This window comes from Eptesicus fuscus, chromosome 1 (genome assembly GCF_027574615.1).
Source record: "Eptesicus fuscus isolate TK198812 chromosome 1, DD_ASM_mEF_20220401, whole genome shotgun sequence".
NCBI lineage: Eukaryota > Metazoa > Chordata > Mammalia > Chiroptera > Vespertilionidae > Eptesicus > Eptesicus fuscus.
The window spans coordinates 54,517,189-54,537,660 of NC_072473.1; the positions used below are offsets into that span (position 1 = coordinate 54,517,189).

General features: G+C 39.6%; 1 pseudogene; it reads left to right on the top strand.

Moving 5' to 3' along the window:
* The first annotated feature begins 5,999 nt into the window (after window positions 1–5,999).
* Window positions 6,000–16,917, top strand: LOC103300729 (poly(A) RNA polymerase, mitochondrial-like; annotated as a pseudogene).
* The last annotated feature ends 3,555 nt before the right edge of the window (window positions 16,918–20,472 follow it).

Sequence of the window (20,472 nt, forward strand, 5' to 3'; positions counted from 1 at the left end):
CACCATCCCCAAAAGAACCTAGGTAGCAAAGCAATTGGATCTACAATTAAAACATTACAAGAAAACATGGGAAGACAAAAAAGCAATCCCCAAAGGAAAGAAAAAGAGGAATCACCAGAAAGGGAGTTAAATGAAATTGAGGCTAGCAACATACCTGAGAAAGAATTCAGAGTAATGGTTATAAGGATGCTCAAATGGCTGGATGACAAATACATACAACTCAATGACAAATACACACAACTCAATGAGAATTATAAGGAGCTGAATGAGAATGTCACCAACATGAAAAGGAATGAAGAGGAGATGAAGAATGACATAGCTGCAATAAAGAACACAATGGAAGGCTTAAACAGTAGACTAGAAGAGGCTAAGGACCACATCAGCGAATTAGAAGACAAGGTAGGAAAAAACACACAAACACATCAACAACTGGAAAAAAAGACTTAACGCAAGAGGAGAGCCTAAGGGAGCTTTGGGACAACACAAAATGAAAGAACGTTCGCATAATAGGGGTACCAGAAGGAGAGGAAAGGAAGCAAGCAATAGAAAACCTGTCTGAAGAAATAATGACAGAAAATTTCCCTGATATTGGCAAGAAAAAAACCATGCAAGTCCAAGAAGCACATAGAGTCCCAAACAAGATGAACCCTAAAAGACCGACACCAAGACACATCATAATTAAATTGGCAAACACCAACGACAAAGTAAGAATCTTAAAGGCTGCCAGAGAGAGAGAGAAAGTTACCTACAAGGGTTCTCCTATTAGAATATCAACGGATTTCTCAACAGAAACACTCCAGGCCAGAAGGGAATGGAATGAAATTTACAAAGTGATGCAAACCAAGGGACTGAACCCAAGAATACTATACCCAGCAAGGCTACCATTCAAAATTTAAGGTGGAATCAGGAGCTTCACAGACAAAAAAGGGCTAAGAGAATTTATCACTACCAAGCCAGCAATGCAAGAAATGCTAAAGGGACTGCTGAAAAAAAGAAGAAGGAGAAAGGCAAGAAGAAACACAAACATTAAGGAAAAATATGACAACAAACATGTACTTATCAATAATAACATTAAATGTAAATGGATTAAATGCACCAATCAAAAGACATAGGGTAGCTGAAAGGATAAGAAAACATGACCCATATATTTGCTGTCTGCAAGAGACCCATCTCAGAACAAAGGATTCACACAGACTGAGAGTGAAGGGATGGAAAAATATTTTTCAGGCAAATGGAAATGAGAAAAAAGCTGGGGTTGCGATACTTATATCCGATAAAATAGACAAAAAGTAAAGGCCATAACTATAGATAAGGAAGGCTACTACATAATACTAAAGGGAGCAATTCAACAAGAAGATATAACTCTGGTAAACATATATGCACCCAATACAGGAGCACCCAAATACACAAAACAACTTCTGGAATATATCAAGGGAGAGAATGATAGCAATACAGTCATAGTAGGGGACTTTAATACCCCACTGACACCACTGAATAAATCAATTAAACAAAAAATCAGCAAAGAAACAGCAACCCTAAATGACACATTAGATCAGATGGACTTAATTGACATCTTCAGAACATTTCACCCCAAAGCTACAGAATATACATTCTTCTCCAGTGTCAACCAAACATTTTCAAGGATAGACAACATATTAGGACACAGGCAAAGTCTCTTCAAATTCAAGAAGATAGAAATCATATCAAGTATGTTCTCAGATCACAGTGGCATAAAACTGGAAATCAAGTACAATAAAAACAATCCAAAGAAATTAAACACCTGGAGATTAAATAGCATGCTATTAAACAATGACTGGGTTACCAGAGAGATCAAGGAAGAAACAAAAACCATCATGGCAACAAACGAAAATGAAAACACAACAATCCAAAATCTATGGGACACAGCGAAAGCAGTCTTGAGAGGGAACTTCATAGCTCTACAAGCCTACTGCAAAAAAACAAGAAAGAATGGTAATAAATTATCTAATGCTACAACTCAAAGAGTTAGAATGAGAGCAACAAGGAAAGCCCAGTGTAAGCAGAAGGAGGGAAATAATAAAGATCAGAGCGGAGATAAATGACATAGAGACCAAAAAAAAAACAATACAAACGATCAACAAAACCAAGAGTTGGTTCTTTGAAAGGATAAACAAGATTGATGAACCTCTCACCAGGCTCACCAAAAAGCAAAGAGAGAGGACCCAAATAAACAAAATAAGAAATGAAAGAGGAGAAATAACAACAGACCCCACCGAAATACAAAGGATTTTTTAAAAATATTAGGAACAACTCTATTCCAACAAACTGGAGAACCAGAAGGAAATGAACATATTCCTAGAAAAATACAACCTTCCAAAACTCAATCAGGAAGAATCTAAAAATCTCAATAGGCAAATAACTATGGAAGAAATTGAAGCCGTCATTAAAAAGCTTTCAGCAAAAAAAAAAAAAAAAAAAGCCCGGGGCCAGACAGCTTCACAGGGGAGTTTTACCAAACATTCAAGGAAGAACTAAAACCTATCTTCCTTAGACTATTCAAAAAAATGCAAGAGGAAGGAACACTTCCAAGCTCATTCTATGAAGCCAGCATCACCCCAATACCAAAACCAGATAAAGACAACACAATGAAAGAGAGTTATAGGCCAATATCCCTCATGAACATAGATGCCAAAATCCTCAACAAAATTCTAGCAAATCGGATCCAGCAGTACATCATAAAGATCATACACCATGACCAAGGAGGATTTATCCTAGGGATGTAAGGATGGTACAATATCCGCAAATCAATAAACGTGATACATCACATAAACAAACTGAGAAATAAAAATCACATAGTCATATCAATAGATGCAGAAAAAGCATTTGACAAAATCCAACACCCTTTCTTGATAAAAACTTTCAGCAAGGTGGGAATAGAAGGATCATAACTCAACATAATAAAAGCCATATATGACAAACTCACAGCCAACATCATACTCAATGGGAAAAAAATAAAACCATTTCCCCTAAAAACAGGAACAAGACAGGGATGCCTGCTTTCACCACTCCTATTCAACATAGTACTGGAAGTGCTAGCCACAGCAATCAGAAAAGAAGAAGAAATAAAGGGCATCCAAATTGGAAAAGAAAAAGTAAAATTTTCATTATTTGCAAATGACATGATACTCTACATAGAAAACCCTAAAGACTCCATAAAAAAATTATTAGACTTAATAAATGAATTCGGCAATGTAGCAGGAAACAAAATCAATGCCAAGAAATCTATGGCATTTCTATATACCAACAGTGAACTTACAGAAAGAGAGACTAAGAAAACAATCCCATTTACTATCGCACCAAAAAAATTAAGATACCTAGGAATAAACTTAACTAAGAAGGTAAAAGACCTCTACACAGAAAACTACAGGACATTGAAAAAAGAGATAGAGAAAGACATAAATAGATGGATTGGTAGAATCAACATCATTAAAATGTCCATACTACCCAAAGCAATCTATAGATTCAATGCACTCCCCATTAAAATACCAACAGCATATTTCACAGACCTAGAACGAACTCTCCAAAAATTATCTGGAATAAAAAAAGACCCAGAATAGCTGCAGAAATCCTGGAGAAAGAAGAACAAAGTAGGAGGGATCTCAATACCAGATTTCAAGCTCTATTACAAGGCCACTGTTCTCAAAACAGCCTGGTACTGGCATAATAACAGGCATATAGACCAATGGAATAGAACAGAGAACCCAGATATCGACCCAAACCACTGTGCTCAATTAATATTTGACAAAGGAGGCATGAATATACAATGAAGCCAAGACAGTCTCTTCAATAAATGGTGTTGGGAAAATTGGACAGACACATGCAAAAAAATGAAACTAGATCACCAACTTACACCATACACAAAAATAAACTCAAAATAGATGAAGGACTTAAACATAAGATGGGAAACCATAAAAATACTAGGGGAATCCACAGGCAGAGAAATCTCAGACATATGCCGAAGCAATTTCTTCACTGATACTGCTCCTAGGGCAATGGAAGATAAAGAGAAAATAAACAAATGGGACTACATCAAACTAAAAAGCTTTTTCACAGCAAAAGAAACCATCCACAAAACAACAAGAAAGTCCACTGTATGGGAGAACATACTTGCCAATGTTATCTCCGATAAGGGTTTAATCTCCAACATCTACAGGGAATTCATACAACTTAATAAAAGGAAGATAAATGATCCAATAAAAATATGGGCAACAGACCTAAATAGAACCTTTTCAAAAGAAGACAGAAGGAAGGCCAAGAGACATATGAAAACATGCTCAAAGTCACTAATTATCCGAGAGATGCAAATCAAAACGACAATGCGGTAGCATCTCACACCTGTCAGAATGGCAATCATCAACAAATGAACAAACGACAAGTGCTGGCAAGGGTACGGAGAAAAAGGAACCCTCGTGCACTGCTGGTGGGAATGCAGACTGATGCAGCCACTGTGGAGAACAGTATGGAGTTTCCTCAAAAAACTGAAAATGGAACTCCCATTTGACCCAGTAATCCCACTTCTAGGAATATATCCCAAGGAACTAGAAACACTAAACAAAAAGGACATATGCACCCCTATGTTCTTAGCAGCACAATTTACAATAGCTAAGATTTGGAAACAGCCTATGTGCCCATCAGCAGATGACTGGATCAGAAAACTATGGTACATCTACAGAATGGAATACTACACTGTGGTAATAAAGAAGGAATTCTTACCATTTGCAGCAGCATGGATGGAATTGGAGAACATTATGCTAAGTGAAATAAGCCAGGCAATGACAGAAAAATACCACATGATCTCACTCATTTATGGAAAATAAAGAACATTATAACCTGAAGAACAAAAAGATAGATACAGAGGCAGTAAAGCATCAAACAGACTGTCAAATTACAGCGGGAAGGTTGGGGGGCGGGAGATAAGAGATCAACTGAAAGACTTGTATGCATGCATATAAGCATTACCAATGGACGCAAGACACTGGGGGGTGAGGGCATGTATGGGAGTGGGATGGGGGGGCAATGGGAATATATGTATACATGTAATACCTTAATAAAATAAATTGGGGGAAAATAAAATAAAATAGAAACGAAAGCTTTTTAAAAAAAAAAGATCAGAGTAGAAATAAATGACACAGAGAATAAAAAAAAAAATACAAAAGATCAACAAAACCAAGAGCTGATTATTTGAAAGGATAAACAAAATTGATGAACCTCTATCCAGGCTCACCAAGAAACAAAGAGAGAGGACCCAAATAAAATCAGAAATGAAAGAGGTGAAGTAACAACCGACCCCACAGACAAAGGATTGTAAAAAAAAAAAATACAATAACAGCTTTACTCTAAAAAACTGGACAACCTTGATGAAATGGACATATTCCTAGAAAAATACAAGCTTCCAAAACTCAATCAGGAAGAATCAAAAAACCTAAATAGGTCAGTAACTACTGGTGAAATTGAACCAGCAATAAAAAAATTAAAAAAAAGCGAAAGTCCAGCAAACAAAAGCCCCGGAACAGATGGCTTCACATGGAAGTTTTACCAAACATTCAAAGAAGAATTAAAACCTAGCCTTCTCAGACTATTCCAAAAACATTCAAGAAGGAGGAACACTTCCAATCTCTTTCTATAAAGCCAGCAATACCCTAATCCCAAAACCAGATAAAGACAACACAATGAAAGAGAATTACAGACCAATATCCCTCATGAACATAGATGCCAAAATCCTCAACAAAATTCTAGCAAATCGGATCCAGCAGTACATTAGAAAGATCATACACCATGAGCAAGTAGGATTTATCCCAGGAATGCAAGGATGGTACAATATCCGCAAATCAATAAACGTGATACATCACATAAACAAATTGAGAGACAAAAATCACATAATCATATCAATTGATGCAGAAAAGGCATTTGACAAAATCCAACACCCTTTCCTGATTAAAACACTCACCAAAGCTCTTACAATGGCGGCTCATGGTGTGGGCCTGTTGAACCGTTTACCCATGTGTACTCAAAGAAGTAAAGTCCTGCATCCAATCCACAGGCTTCTCAGTTGCCCAGAAACTGTGGCCGCAGACGCCAGGAGGGAACAGCAGTCCTCCGGGAACACGGAGACAGGTGATGGCGCTGTGTCCTTGGTTTGCTCTGTAGCCCCGTCCGACCCCGGGCGAGGGAAGGGGGAAGAGACTGGGATCGCAGGCGAATGCGTGGCCCGTGGAGTTGGCCATGAAACCTTTGGCAATAGGGCTCTGAAGACAGGACTCCCCAAAAGAGATTCCCTGAGGTGCAAAAAAGATGAGAACAGGCACAGTGGACTATTTTAGTACTTTGCCCAAATAAAATCAGTGAAAAAAAGTTTCTCAAGTACTTATCCCAACATGGGCCTATAAATAACCATTTCTTCTTTGAAAGCTTTGGTCTTTATGCTGTTGTAGAATTCTGTCAAAAGGAAAGTGTAGCTTCACTGCAGAATTTAACTCATACTCCAAGCATGGGCACAGAGGCTGCAATTCCATTGAGATCACGTTTCTTCAATTTAAAGTTGAAGAATTCACCAGACCAGACTTCTGAACAGTCATGTATACCATATTGTAATCAGTCGCCTCCTTCAAGCAAGAAGCTCTTTGAATTACTTTGTGATGCTGAAAGTATAGATGATCAGCGGAACACGCTCTTGAAGGAGTTCCAGCTCACAGAGGAGAACACAAAGCTCTGCTATCTCACCTGTTCTCTTATTGAAGACATAGCAGCTGCATATTTTCCAGACTGTGCAGTCAGACCTTTTGGCTCTTCAGTGAACAGTTTTGGGAAATTAGGATGTGATTTGGATATGTTTTGGGATCTAGATGAAATTGGAAATTTAAATGCTCACAAGACCTCAGGAAATTTTCTGATGGAATTTCAAGTGAAAAATGTTCCCTCAGAAAGAATTGCAACTCAGAAGATCCTCTCTGTGATAGGAGAATGCCTTGACAACTTGGGCCCTGGTTGTGTGGGTGTACAAAAAAATATTAAATGCTCAGTGTCCGCTGGTGAGATTCTCACACCAGGCCTCTGGATTTCAGTGTGATTTGACTACTAACAATAGGATTGCCTTGAAAAGTTCTGAACTCCTTTATATATATGGTGCCCTGGACTCACGAGTGAGAGCCATGGTGTTTAGTATCCGTTGCTGGGCTCGAGCACATTCATTGACAAGTAGTATTACCGGTGCTTGGATTACAAATTTCTCCCTTACAATGATGGTCATCTTTTTTCTCCAGAGGAGATCACCCCCTATTCTTCCAACACTAGACTACTTAAAAACCCTAGCAGAGAGAGAGAGGTCAAAATGGCGGCGGAATAGACAGACGGGTCCCGAGCCTTGTCCCGGAGCAGAAAGAAGGAACAGCTGAGGGTCGCACAGGGAGTATTTGTTGGCGAGTTAAAGGACAGCTAAACTCCAGAAGAAGGTGGGGGACTGCTGGATGGGGTTCCCCTGACCGGGCAGCCCCCACTGTGGCTGACTTCCCTCTCAGAGCAACCGGCTCGGACACGAAAACCGCGCCATCTTGAAGGGGAAAGTGGATCTTATCAGAAGCTTGAAAAAGTGCAACTGCGGTGACCACTGAACAGCTGCGAGCCCCAGAACACCAATATCCAATTGGCGCAAACACACGGTTTCAGAGGAGGTCTATGCTCCACCATGGAAAGGTCAGATTTCGCCTGGGATAAGGTGAGGTCTCTGGTCCCTGCGGGAGAGAGAAACACACGCATTGTGGGAGCTGGAGGACCGGGGAAGGTCTGTGCCTAGAAAAGTCCATGGCTGTTGGGGTTGGCGTGATCCGTGAATGTGAAAAGGGGTCCTCAGAGCTGCTAACAGAAGGGATCTCTAAAAAGCAACCCATTTTGTTCTGATGCAAAAGAAAAGCCTAAGGATCTTAAAAGTGTGCCGGCTGCTTGGACCCAAGAGGGTAAGGGGGATACGCAGACTTGCCTGCAGCCCCGTTGTTCGCACAAGTGGGCTTTTTCCTCTTCAAACCCTTGCTTCTGATTATTAAGCCCAATGCATAGGATCACCCAGTTGAGGACACCCTGGAAGACTGCAGGGGAAAGTTGTTTTTCTGGAACCTGGGGACCGGAGCAGGAAGTGACTTTCGGAGAGCCGGCTCTGAGGCAGCCACTCCCACAAACTGGTATTGAGTGCCACAGGGAAAGAAGGCTAGAGAGGCCATGTAGACCCAGAAGTCAATCCAGAAACACTGCCACCCAGGGACTGAACCAAAAATTGACTCTTGTGTAATCAAAAATAAAGGAATATGAGAAATTAAGACACCGCCTGCTTAAAAATCAGGACTGGCTTACAACACTGAGGAGCAGTGGAACGCAGGGATCTGCAACACTGTCCTGACTGGGAAACAGGTGTGCCAAACAGAACAATAGAGGAAGTGAATGACCTTCACTAATGCACTTTTTTTTAAATTGTTTTTTATTTTTATTTTCTTCATGTTTTACTTAAGAAACTAATTTTTTTCTTTTTTCCTCACTTGATTTTACATTTTTAATTATTACATTTATATTTTCAATCAGTATTATTACCACTACTATTTTATCTTTTTTTTTAAGTGTCATTTTATTTTCACTTTATTTTACTTTGGGATTAGTGTTCTACATTCTATTTTCATCTTTCCTTTTGCATCTTTTTACTCTATCTCAACTCTACCTTTATGCCATCACTCTCTTCCTAACCCTTTTGATGACCTGTTTCTCTTACCCTTTTCCTGCTTTAGATTTTCCCTATTCTTACTGTTTACCCCCTGTTAAAATTTCACCCTACTTATATATCTAATTTGCAATCCCCTGCTCCAAGTCCATACACACCTCTCTCTTCTCTGTCTTAACTATCCAAAAAATTGCTTTTCTCTCTGTCCTTATGCTGTTGTTTGCTTGAATTTTGACTATAACAATTCTTTATGCTATTTTGTGAGATTGTTTTGCTTATTCTTTTTTTGTTTGTTTGTTTTGTTTGCTTTGTTTTTGTTTTTTGCTACTGTTTTCCTTCACCTCACTTGATATTAATTGTTGTTTGTAGTTTGTATTAATCTCCAGGTACTTGTTGCTGGCATTTCCTGGGATTAGTGGCTGTTCTGTTGAAGTTTTCCCTCCTTATATATAGTTTGTTCCCCTTTTATTTCTTAGTCTCTTCCTTTTCTCTCTTACTATCATTTTTTCTTTTCCCAATTTCATTCTGACACTCCTTTTATTTCTATTTCTTCTTCTTTTTCTCTCCTATTCCCTAATTTGCCTTTCTCTGGTGGTCACCTTTATAGGGGGTAATCAATAGAGTGAATACATTTCTGTCCAGTGCCTTGTGTTTTGTATCTGGTTGTGTTGTATTTTGTGCCTTTAAATCAATGCAGAGAGAGAGAACTACATAACCAGACAACCAGAAAAGAGAGACCATGGGGAGACAAAGAAACATCCCGCATATGAAAGAAAAGCAGGCATCACCAGAAAAGGAAGTAAATGAAACAGAGGCTAACAACATGTCAGAGAAAGAATTCAGAGAAATGGTAATAAGGTGGCTGAAAAGAATGGAAGACAAATTCGACAATATGAGTAAGAACCAAGAGGAAATGAAGAAGAACCAAGAAGAAATGAAAAATGACATCGCTGCTATAAAGAACTCAATAGAAAGCATCAATAGTAGACTAGAAGAAGCAGAGGACTGCATCAGTGAGCTAGAAGACAAGGTGGGGAAAAATACCCAATGAGAGCAGCTTCTAGAAAAAAAAAATTAAAAAGCAGGAGGAGAGCCTAAGGGAACTGTGGGCCAACACGAAAGAAAACAAAATCCGCATAATAGGGGTTCCAGAAGGAGAGGAAACTGAGCAAGGAATAGAAAACCTGTTTGAAGAAATAATGACAGAAACCTTCCTCAATATAGGGAAGAAAAAACCCACACAAATCAAAGAAAGGCACAGAGTCCCAAACAAAATGAACCCCAAAAGACCGACACCAAGGCACATTATAATTAAATTGGCAAACACCAATAACAAAGTAAGAATCTTAAAAGCAGCCAGAGAGAGACAGAAAGTTACCTATAAAGGATCCCCCATAAGACTAGCAACTAATTTCTCAACAGAAATACCTCAGGCCTGAAGGGAATGGAATGAAATATACAAAGTCATGCAAAGGAAGGGTCTGAATCCAAGAATACTGTACCCAGCAAGGCTATCAATCAAAAGAGAAGGTGAAATCAGGTGCTTTGCAGACAAAAAAGGACTAAGGAAATTTATCACCACAAAACCAGCAATGCAAGAAATGCTAAAGGGTCTGCTGTAAAAAAGAATATAGGAAACGAAGAAGGAACACAGGGGTAAAGAATAAGAATGGCGACAAATAAGTACCTATCAGTAATAACTTTAAATGTAAATAGATTAAATGCCCCAATCAAAAGACACAGGGTAACTGATGGGATAAGAAAAAAAGACCCATATATCTGCTGTCTACAAGAAAACCACCTCAGAAAAAAAGACGAACACAGACTGAAGGTGAAAGGATTGAAAAAGGTTTTCCAAGTGAATGGAAATGAAAAAAAAAGCTGGGATAGCAATACTTATATCTGACAAATTAAATCTCAAAGTGAAGGACATAACAAGCGATAAGGAAGGCCACTTCATAATACTAAAGGGAGATATCCAGCAAGAAGAAATAACTCTGGTAAACATATATGCACCCAATACAGGAGCACCCAAATACATTAAAAAAAAACTCCTGGAGGATATCAAGGGAGAGATTGACAGCAATACAATCATAGTAGGAGACTTTAATACCCCACTATCACCATTAGACAAATCCTCTAAACAAAAAATCAGCAAAGAAGCATCAATCCTAAAAGACTCATTAGACCAGATGGAATTAATTGACATTTTCAGAACATTTCAACCCAAAGCCACAGAATATACATTCTTCTCAAGTGCACATGGGTCATTTTCAAAGATAGACCATATGCTGGAACATAGGCAAAGTCTCTTCAACTTCAAGAAGATAGAAATCATACCGAGTATCTTCTCAGAACATAGTGGCATAAAACTGGAAGTCAACTACAATAAAAACAATCCAAAAAAATCTAACACATGGAGACTATACAGCATGCTATTAAACAATGACTGGGTTACCAGAGAGATCCAGGAAGAAATGAAAAAACATCATGGCAACAAATGACAATGAAAACACAACAATCCAAAATCTATGGGACACAGAGAAAGCAGTCTTGAGAGGGAACTTCATAGCTCTACAAGCCTACTGCAAAAAACAAGAAACAATGGTAATAAATTACCTAATTCTAAAACTCAAAGAGTTAGAAAGAGAGTAACAAGAAAGGCCCAGTGTAAGCAGAAGGAAGGATATAATAAAGATCAGAGCGGAGATAAATGACACAGAGACCAAAGAAACAATACAAAAGATCAACAAAACCAAGAGCTGGTTCTTAGCATAAGAAAGATTGATGACCCTCTAGCCAGGCTCACCAAGAATCAAAGAGGGAGGACCCAAATAAACAAAATCAGAAATGAAAGGGGAGAAATAAAAACAGACCCCACAGAAATACAAATGATTGTTACAAAATACTATGAACAACTTTATTTCAACAAACAGGACAACCTGGAGGAAATGGACATATTCCTAGAAAAATATAACCTTCCAAAACTCAATCAGGAAGAATCTAAACAGCTCAATAGGCCAATAACTATGGAAGAACTTGAAGCAGTCATCAAAAAGCTTCAGGCAAACAAAAGCCCGGGGCCAGACAGCTTCACAGGAGAGTTTTACCAAACATTCAAGGAAGAACTAAAACCTATCCTCCTCTGACTATTCCAAAAAATGCAAGAGGAAGGAACACTTCCAAGCTCCTTCTATGAAGCCAGCATCACCCTAATACTAAAACCAGATAAAGACAACACAATGAAAGAGAATTATAGGCCAATATCCCTCATGAACATAGATGCCAAAAGCCTCAACAAAATTCTAGCAAATCGAATCCAGCAGTACATCAGAAAGATCATACACCATGAGCAAGTAGGATTTATCCCAGGAATGCAAGGATGATACAATATCCACAAATCAATAAACCACATAAATCACATAAACAAATTGAGAGATAAAAATCACATAGTCATGTCAATTGATACAGAAAAAGCGTTTGACAAATCCAACACCCTTTCTTGATAAAAACTTTCAGCAAGGTGGGAATAGAAGGATCATACCTCAACATAATAAAAGTTATATATGATAAACCCACAGCTAACATCATACTCAATGGGCAAAAACTAAAACCATTTCCCCTAAGAACAGGAACAAGACAGGGATGCCCATTCTCACCACTCCTGTTTGACATAGTACTGGAAGTATTAGCCATTGCAATCAGACAAGAAGAAATAAAAGGCATCCAAATTGGAAAAGAAGAAGTAAAGCTGTCCTTATTTGCAGATGACATATTATACATTAAAAAAAAACCAAAAGACTCCATCAAAAAACTAATAGACTTAATAAATGAATACGGCAATGTAGCAGGATATAAAATTAACACCAAGAAATCTATGGCGTTTCTATACACCAATAATGAACTTACAGAAAGAAAGGCTAAAAATGCAATTTCATTTACCATCGCACCAAAAAAATTAAGATACCCAAAAAAATTAAAATAAACTTAACCAAGGAGGTAAAAGACCTATATGGGGAAAACTATAGGACACTAAAAAAAAAGATAGAAGAAGACGAAAACAGATGGAAGAACATACCATGTTCATGGATTGGTAGAATCAACATCATTAAAAAGTCCATACTACCCATAGCAATCTATAGACTCAATGCACTCCCCATTAAAATACCAACGGCATATTTCACAGACCTAGAAAGAACTCTCCAAAAATTCATCTGGAATAAAAAAAGACCCCGAATAGCCACAGCAATCCTGAGAAAGAAGAATAAAGTAGGAGGGATCTCAATACCAGACCTCAATCTGTATTACAAAGCCACTGTTCTCAAAACAGACTGGTACTGGCACAAGAACAGACATATAGATCAATGGAACAGAATAGAGCATCCAGATATCAACCCAAACCACTATGCTCAATTAACATTTGACAAAGGAGGCATGACACAAAATGGAGTCAAGACAGTCTTTTCAATAAACGGTGTTGGGAAAATTGGACAGATACATGCACAAAAATGAAACTAGATCACCTACTTACACCATACACAAAAATAAACTCAAAATGGATACAGGACTTAAACATAAGATGGGAAACCATAAAAATACTAGAGGAATCCACAGGCAGCCAAATCTCAGACATATGCCGAAAGAACTTCTTCACTGATACTGTTCCTAGGGCAATGGAAGCTAAAGAGAAAATAAACAAATGGGACTACATCAAAATAAAAAGCTTTTTCACAGCAAAAGAAACCATCAACAAAACAACAAGAAACACCACTGTATGGGAGAACATATTTGCTAATGTTATCACTGATAAAGGTTTAATCTCCAACATCTACAGGCAACTTATTCAATTTAATAAAAGGAAGATAAATGATCCAATAAAAAAATGGGCAACGGACCTAAATAGAACCTTTTCAAAAGAAGACAGAAGGAAGGCCAAGAGACACATGAAAACATGCTCAATGTCACTAATTATCCGAGAGATGCAAATCAAAACGACAATGCGGTACCATCTCACACCTGTCAGAATGGCTATTATCAACAAATCAACAAAGGACAAGTGTTGGTGAGGATGCAGAGAAAAAGTAATCCTCATGCACTGTTGGTGGGAATGCAGACTGGTGCAGTCACTGTGGAGAACAGTATGGAGTTTCCTCAAAAAACTAAAAATGGAACTCCCATTTGACCCAGTAATCCCACTCCTAGGAATATATCCTAAGAAACTGGAAACACCAATCAGAAAGGATATATGCACCCCTATGTTTATAGCTGCACAATTTACAATAGCTAAGATTTGGAAACAGCCTAGGTGCCGGTCAGCAGATGACTGGATCAGAAAACTATGGTACATCTACAAATGGAATACTATGCTGCCATAAAAAAGAAGGAATTCTTACCATTTGCAGCAACCTGGATGGAACTGGAAAATATTATGCTAAGTGAAATAAGCCAGTCAATGAAAGAAAAGTACCACATGAGGAGAGGACCAAGATGGCGGCATAGGGCGGACGCCTGATTGTTGCCCACCACAACAATTTTGAAACTACAACTGGAAAACAGAGCAGACACCATCCAGAACCACTGGAGGGCTGGCTGAGCAGATGCTCTACAACTAGAATAAAAGAGAGGGGGACGCGAGATGATGCTGATGCCAGTGAGCCAAAGATCACACTTTAAGAACTCCGGCTCTGGCGACACAATTGCAACCTGGAATGTGCTCGGCATGGTTCCCCGGGCGGTCTCCGGCTGAGGGGATGGCTCCGCTTGCTGCCGAGCATGGACAGACGAGCCCCTGGGGGTCATGGGGTGGGAGACTCCGTGCTTGCTGACCTCCGAGTCCTTTGAGAATCCCTGCACCCCGGAAGTGGCCAGGTGCACACGCCCGGAGACCAGCGCTGCTGCAGACCCGAGCGCTGTCGCAGCGACCTTGGACCAGCCCGCTGCCACGCACCGGGCGCACCGGAGCTTCGCTGAGCCCGCTGCCCAGCGAGTTCCGTGGCAGCCGCCCTGGAGCTTTGAGAAAATGGCCGGAGGAATTGCTAAGAAGGAATTGACCAATGGGAGTTGGGATCGGGAAGACAAGGCCCCGCTGGGTCCCAGATCCAGGAGCGCTCGCCCGGCGACCAGCCACCACTACAGACCCGAGCACCGTCGCAGCGACCTCGGACCAGCCTGCCGCCGCGCACCGGGTGCACCGGAGCCTCGCCGAGCCCGCCGCCCAGCAAGTTCTGTGGCAGCCGCCCCGGAGCTTTGAGAAAATGGCCGAAGGAATTGCTGAGAGGGAATTGACCAACAGGAATTGGGATTAAGAAGACGAAGCCCCGCTGGGTCCCAGGTCCGGGCGAGGCCGCGCGCCCCTGGGTCCGGGCGAGGCCACGCGCCCCTGGGTCCAGGTGAGGCTGGGTCCCGGGTCCGGGCGAGGCCCCGCGCTCCTGGGTCCGGGTGAGGCCACGCACCCCTGGGTCCAGGTGAGACCAAACCAGAGGGAGTCGGACCTGCATTACCACCATTTGTCCACCATCCAGAACTGAAAAGTCAGTGCTGACATGTACACATAAGGAACTGGTGGACATTGAAATTGGGTCTCAAAAGAACTGTTGGTCCAGAAAGAAACTCACTACAGACTGATTCATTTGCCTGTCAGCATAACTATTATTGCTCGTCTCACATTCGGTTCTTTTTTTTTTTTTTTTAATTACTTTATTGATTAAGGTATCACATATTTGTCCTCAACCCCCTCCCCCCGTTCCCTTCCCAATCCCCCACACACACAAGCCCCCCTCCCCCTGTTGTCCGTGATCATTGGTTAGGCTCATATGCAAGCACACAAGTCCTTTGGTTGATCTATCTCCCTTGTCCCCACCCTCCCCTACTTTCCCTCTGAGGTCTGACAGTCTGATGGATGCTGTTCTTGTTCTTCAGTCTATGTTGTTCATCTTTTCCCCTAGATGAGTGAGCTCATGTGATACTAGGAATACACTTATAGGAACTGAAAATGAGACAAGCAATAATGGTTATGCTGAGAGGCAAATCATTCGGTTCTTATAAGTATATTTCTAGTAACACATGATCTCACTCATCTAGGGGAAATGATGAACAACATAGACTGAGGAACAAGAACAGACCCAGAAACAAGGAGGCATCGATCGGACTGTCGGGCCTCAGAGGGAGGGTAGGGGAGAGTGGGGGTAAGGGGAGAGATCAACCAAAGGACTTGTGTGCAAGCATATGAGCCTAACCAGCGGTTAAGGACAACAGGGTGGTGGGGGAATCCGTGGGGAGGGGTGTGGGATGGGAATGGGGGGATGAGGACAAATATGTGACACCTTAATCAATAAAGAAATTTTAAAAAAAAGTACCACATGATCTCACTCATTTATGGATAATAAAGAACATTATAAACTGATGAACAAAAAAGATAGATACAGAGACAGTAAAGCATCAAACAGACTGTCAAATTACAGCGGGAAATTTAGGGAGAGGTGGAGGAGATAAGAGATCAACCGAAGGACTTGTATGCATGCATATAAGCATGACCAATGCACGCAAAACACTGGGGGGTGAGGGCATGTATGGGAGTGAGGTGAGGGGGGCCTATGGTAAGATATGTACACATATAATACCTTAATAAAAAAATAGGAAAAAAAAACCCTAGCAGATTCAGAAGATAAATGTATAATAGAAGGCCACAACTGTACATTTATTTGTGACTTGAATAGAATTAAACCTTCAAAAAACACAGAAACATTAGAATTACTACTGAAGGAATTTTTTGAATTTTTTTGGAAATTTAGCTTTCAATAAAAATTCCATAAATATTCAACAGGGAAGAGAAAGAACAAACCTGAACCTTCTCCATTGCACTTCAGAATCCTTTTGAAACTTCTCTCAACATCAGTAAAAATGTAAGTCAAAGCCAGCTGCAAAAATTTGTAGATCTGGCCAGAGAAAGGGCCTGGATTTTACATCAGGAAGATAAAGATCACCCTTCCCCATCAAGTAATTAGCCATGGGGGCTGGCAACCTTGCTGCTACCTTCCATAGCAAAGAGTATGTCTCATGACAAGAAGAAAAGGAAGAAGCCTGCAAGTGAGATAATTAAAAACTTGTTGGAATCCATAAAAAGCAGTCCAGAAAATTCCACAAGCACCAATGGGAAAAGAAAAGTTAATACACAGGCATAATGGGTACTGCTTTGCTTCACGAACTGGTTTTATTTTATAAAATGATCTTTGGACTGCCTGGGAGAACTGGTGTGGAATTTTCACAGAGCTCAACTTTCATGTGATGTCTCTTCTTGATCTTCCATCTTCTTGCTGGGCCCTTTCCCTGGTCTGAAGTTCTGGGACATTTTCAGGCTGCTACCCAGTGGCAGTTTATTAAAACAGCAGCCACAAGGAGGAGCAGATGAAAAAAGATTGGAATGTACTTTAATAGATGAACTGTACAGAGCAAATGGTAATAATTAGTTTTAGAATCACACCATTGTTTATATCCATGTCAGTCCCTGGTATGTACATATACATTCAATGAGTAAAATAAAGTTTCAAATTTTGGTAGTACTCATTAGTATATACTTTTGCATTCTTTAAGCAAAGTGCTCTTATATAAATTAAAACAGGTTGGTAATGATTTTGAAAAATGTTCATGTTTTTAAAAGATGGATACAGACACATCAGTCACTACATTCAGGGTATTTTATGCCATATCAGTACATTGTATTTTAAATATTATTTAGTTATTTTTCCTATTTTTAAAAAAGAAAACCCTGTTTCTATTAATATGTAATATTTGTAGTATTTCTTCAGTTCTGTTTTGAGAACTCTTTCTTCCTTAAGGAAATAGATGTGTATTAAAATATAATTTCATTACATTTCCTGGGGAGTAACTTCCATTTTAAGAAGCAAAAAGTGTAGTGCTTGAAAACACACACTTGAGCTAGACTGGCTTCCTGGTAAATTATTCAGTCTCTCTGGGCCCCCAGTTGTTTCATCTGTAAACTAGAGGCCTGGTGCACGACATTCATGCACTGGGGGGGGGAGGGGTGGTCCCTCAGCCCAGCCTGTTCCTTCTCGTAGGGAGTGGGCCTAAGCCAATAGGTGGACATCCCCCACAGGGTCCTTAGTGCTGCTGCGGAGGCAGGAGAGGCTCCCGCCACCGCTGCTGTGCTTGTCAGCCATGAGCCTGGCTTCTGGCTGAAAGGCACTCCCCCTGTGGGAGTGCACTGACCACCAGGGGGCAGCTCCAGCACTGAGCATCTGCCCCTGGTGGTCAGTGCACGTCATAGTGACCGGTTGTTCTGCCGTTCGGTCAATTTGCATATTAGTGTTTTATTATATAGGATGGTGATGCTAATGGTGCCTACCTTACAGCTTGTGAAGATTGGATGAGTTACATAGAGTGTTATATCAAGAGTCTGGCATGTAGTACTGGGTTCTTTAGCCATTTCTTTTTTGTGTTCATGGTATGTGACTATTCTTGGCTATTCAAAATTCAGACTTAGAGTGTGTAGTAGTTTTCAAATTAGTTTCCCATGTAAATTTTCAGTCAAACACTATAATGAGCTCTGCTTGGGATATTTTGGGAAACTCCAACAGAATTGTTATGAAGCAAATAAGTTCTATGCATAGCCAACATCTGAAACAACAAATAAGTATTAGTATTTTTTTATAGAAATGTTGTCTTTAAAAGCCATTTTTCATTTGTTGTTTAATTAATAGGTTTATTTTGTTGGGCTAGAAATCTGTATTAAGACTTTAAAAGTTTTAAAAGCATATAAAAAACACTCAGTAAAGTGGGAATAGATGGATCATACCTCAATATAATAAAAGCCTTATATGACAAACCTACAGCCAACATCAAACTCAATGGGCATAAACTAAACCCATTTCCCCTAAGAACAGGAACAAGATAGGGATGCCCATACTCACCACTCTTGTTCAACATAGTACTGGAAATGCTAGCCATAGTGATCAGACAAGTAGAAGAAATAAAAGGCATCCAAATTGGAAAAGAAGAAGTAAAATTGCCATTATTCACAGTTGACATGATATTGTACATAGAAAACTTTAAAGACTCCATCAAAAAACTACAAGAATTAATAAATGAATTTAGTAATGCAGCAGAAAACAAAATTAACACCCAGAAATCTATGGCTTTTTTATACACCAATAATGAACTCACAGAAAAAGAAACTAAAAAAAAAAAAAAAAAACAATTGCATTTACCATTGCAATAAAAAATTAAGATACCTAGGAATAAACTTAACCAAGGAGGTAATGGAGCTGTACTCAGAAAAATTACAGGACGCTGAAAAAAGATATATAGGAAGACATAAACAAATGGAAGAATATACAATGTTCATGCATTGGTAGAATCAACATCATTAAAATGTCCATACTACCCAAAGCTATCTATAAATTCAACACAATCCCCATTAAAATACCAATCACATATTTTAAAGACTTAGAACAAACTCTCAAAAAATTCATCTGGAATAAAAAAGACCCAGAATAGCTGCAGCAATCTTGAGAAAGAAGAGCAAAGTTGGGGGGATCACAATACCAGCTATCAAACTATACTACGAAGCCACTGTCCTCAAAACTGCCTGGTACTGGCACAAGAACAGACACATAGATCAATGGAATGGAATAGAGAAACCAGAAATCAACCCGAACCACTGTGCTCAATTAATATTTGACAAAGGAAGCATGAACATACAATGGAGCCAAGACAGTCTCTTCCAAGTTGGGAAAATTTGTTCAGATACATGCAAAAAAATGAAACTAGACCACCAACTTACACCATACACAAAAATAAACTCAAAATGGATAAAGGACTTAAACATAAGATGGGAAACCATAAAAAAATTAGAAAAAGCTATAGGCAGCAAAAGAGCAGACATGGAAACTATGGAGAAAATAACTGGGACTACATCAAAATAAAAAGCTTCTGCACAACAAAAGAAACCATCAGCAAAACAACAAAAAAGGCCACTGCATTTGCCAATGTTATCTCTAATAAGGGTTTAGTCTCCAAAATTTATAGGGAACTCATACAACTTAGCAAAAGGAAGATAAACAACCCAATCAAAAAAATGGGCAAAAGACCTATATAGATACTTTTCGAAAAAGGACATACAAAAGGCCAAGAGACACATGAAAACATGCTCAAAGCCACTAATCATCCAAAAGATACAAATCAAAACAACAATGAGGTACCATCTCACACCTGTCAGAATGGCTATCATCAACAAATCAACAAAGGACAAGTGCTGGTGAGGATGTGGAGAAAAAGGAACCCTCCTGCACTGCTGGTGGGAATTCAGACTGGTGCAGCCACTGTGGAAAACAGTATGGCATTTCCTCAAAAACTTAAAAATGGAACTTCCATTTAACTCAGTAATCCCACTTCTAGGAATATATCCCAAGAAAACAGAAATACCAATCAGAAAGGGTATATGCACCCCTATGTTCATAGCAGAACAATGTACAATAGCCAAGATTTAGAAACAACCCAAGTGCCCATCAGCAGATGAGTGGATTAGAAAACTGTGGTACATCTACACAATGGAATACTACACTGCTGTAAAAAAGAAGGAATTCTTACCATTTGCAACAGCATGGATGGACCTGGAGAGCATTATGCTAAGCGAAATCAGCCAGTGGGAGAAAGATAAATATCACATGATCTCACTCATTTGTGGAATATAATGAACAGCATAAACTGATGAACAAAAA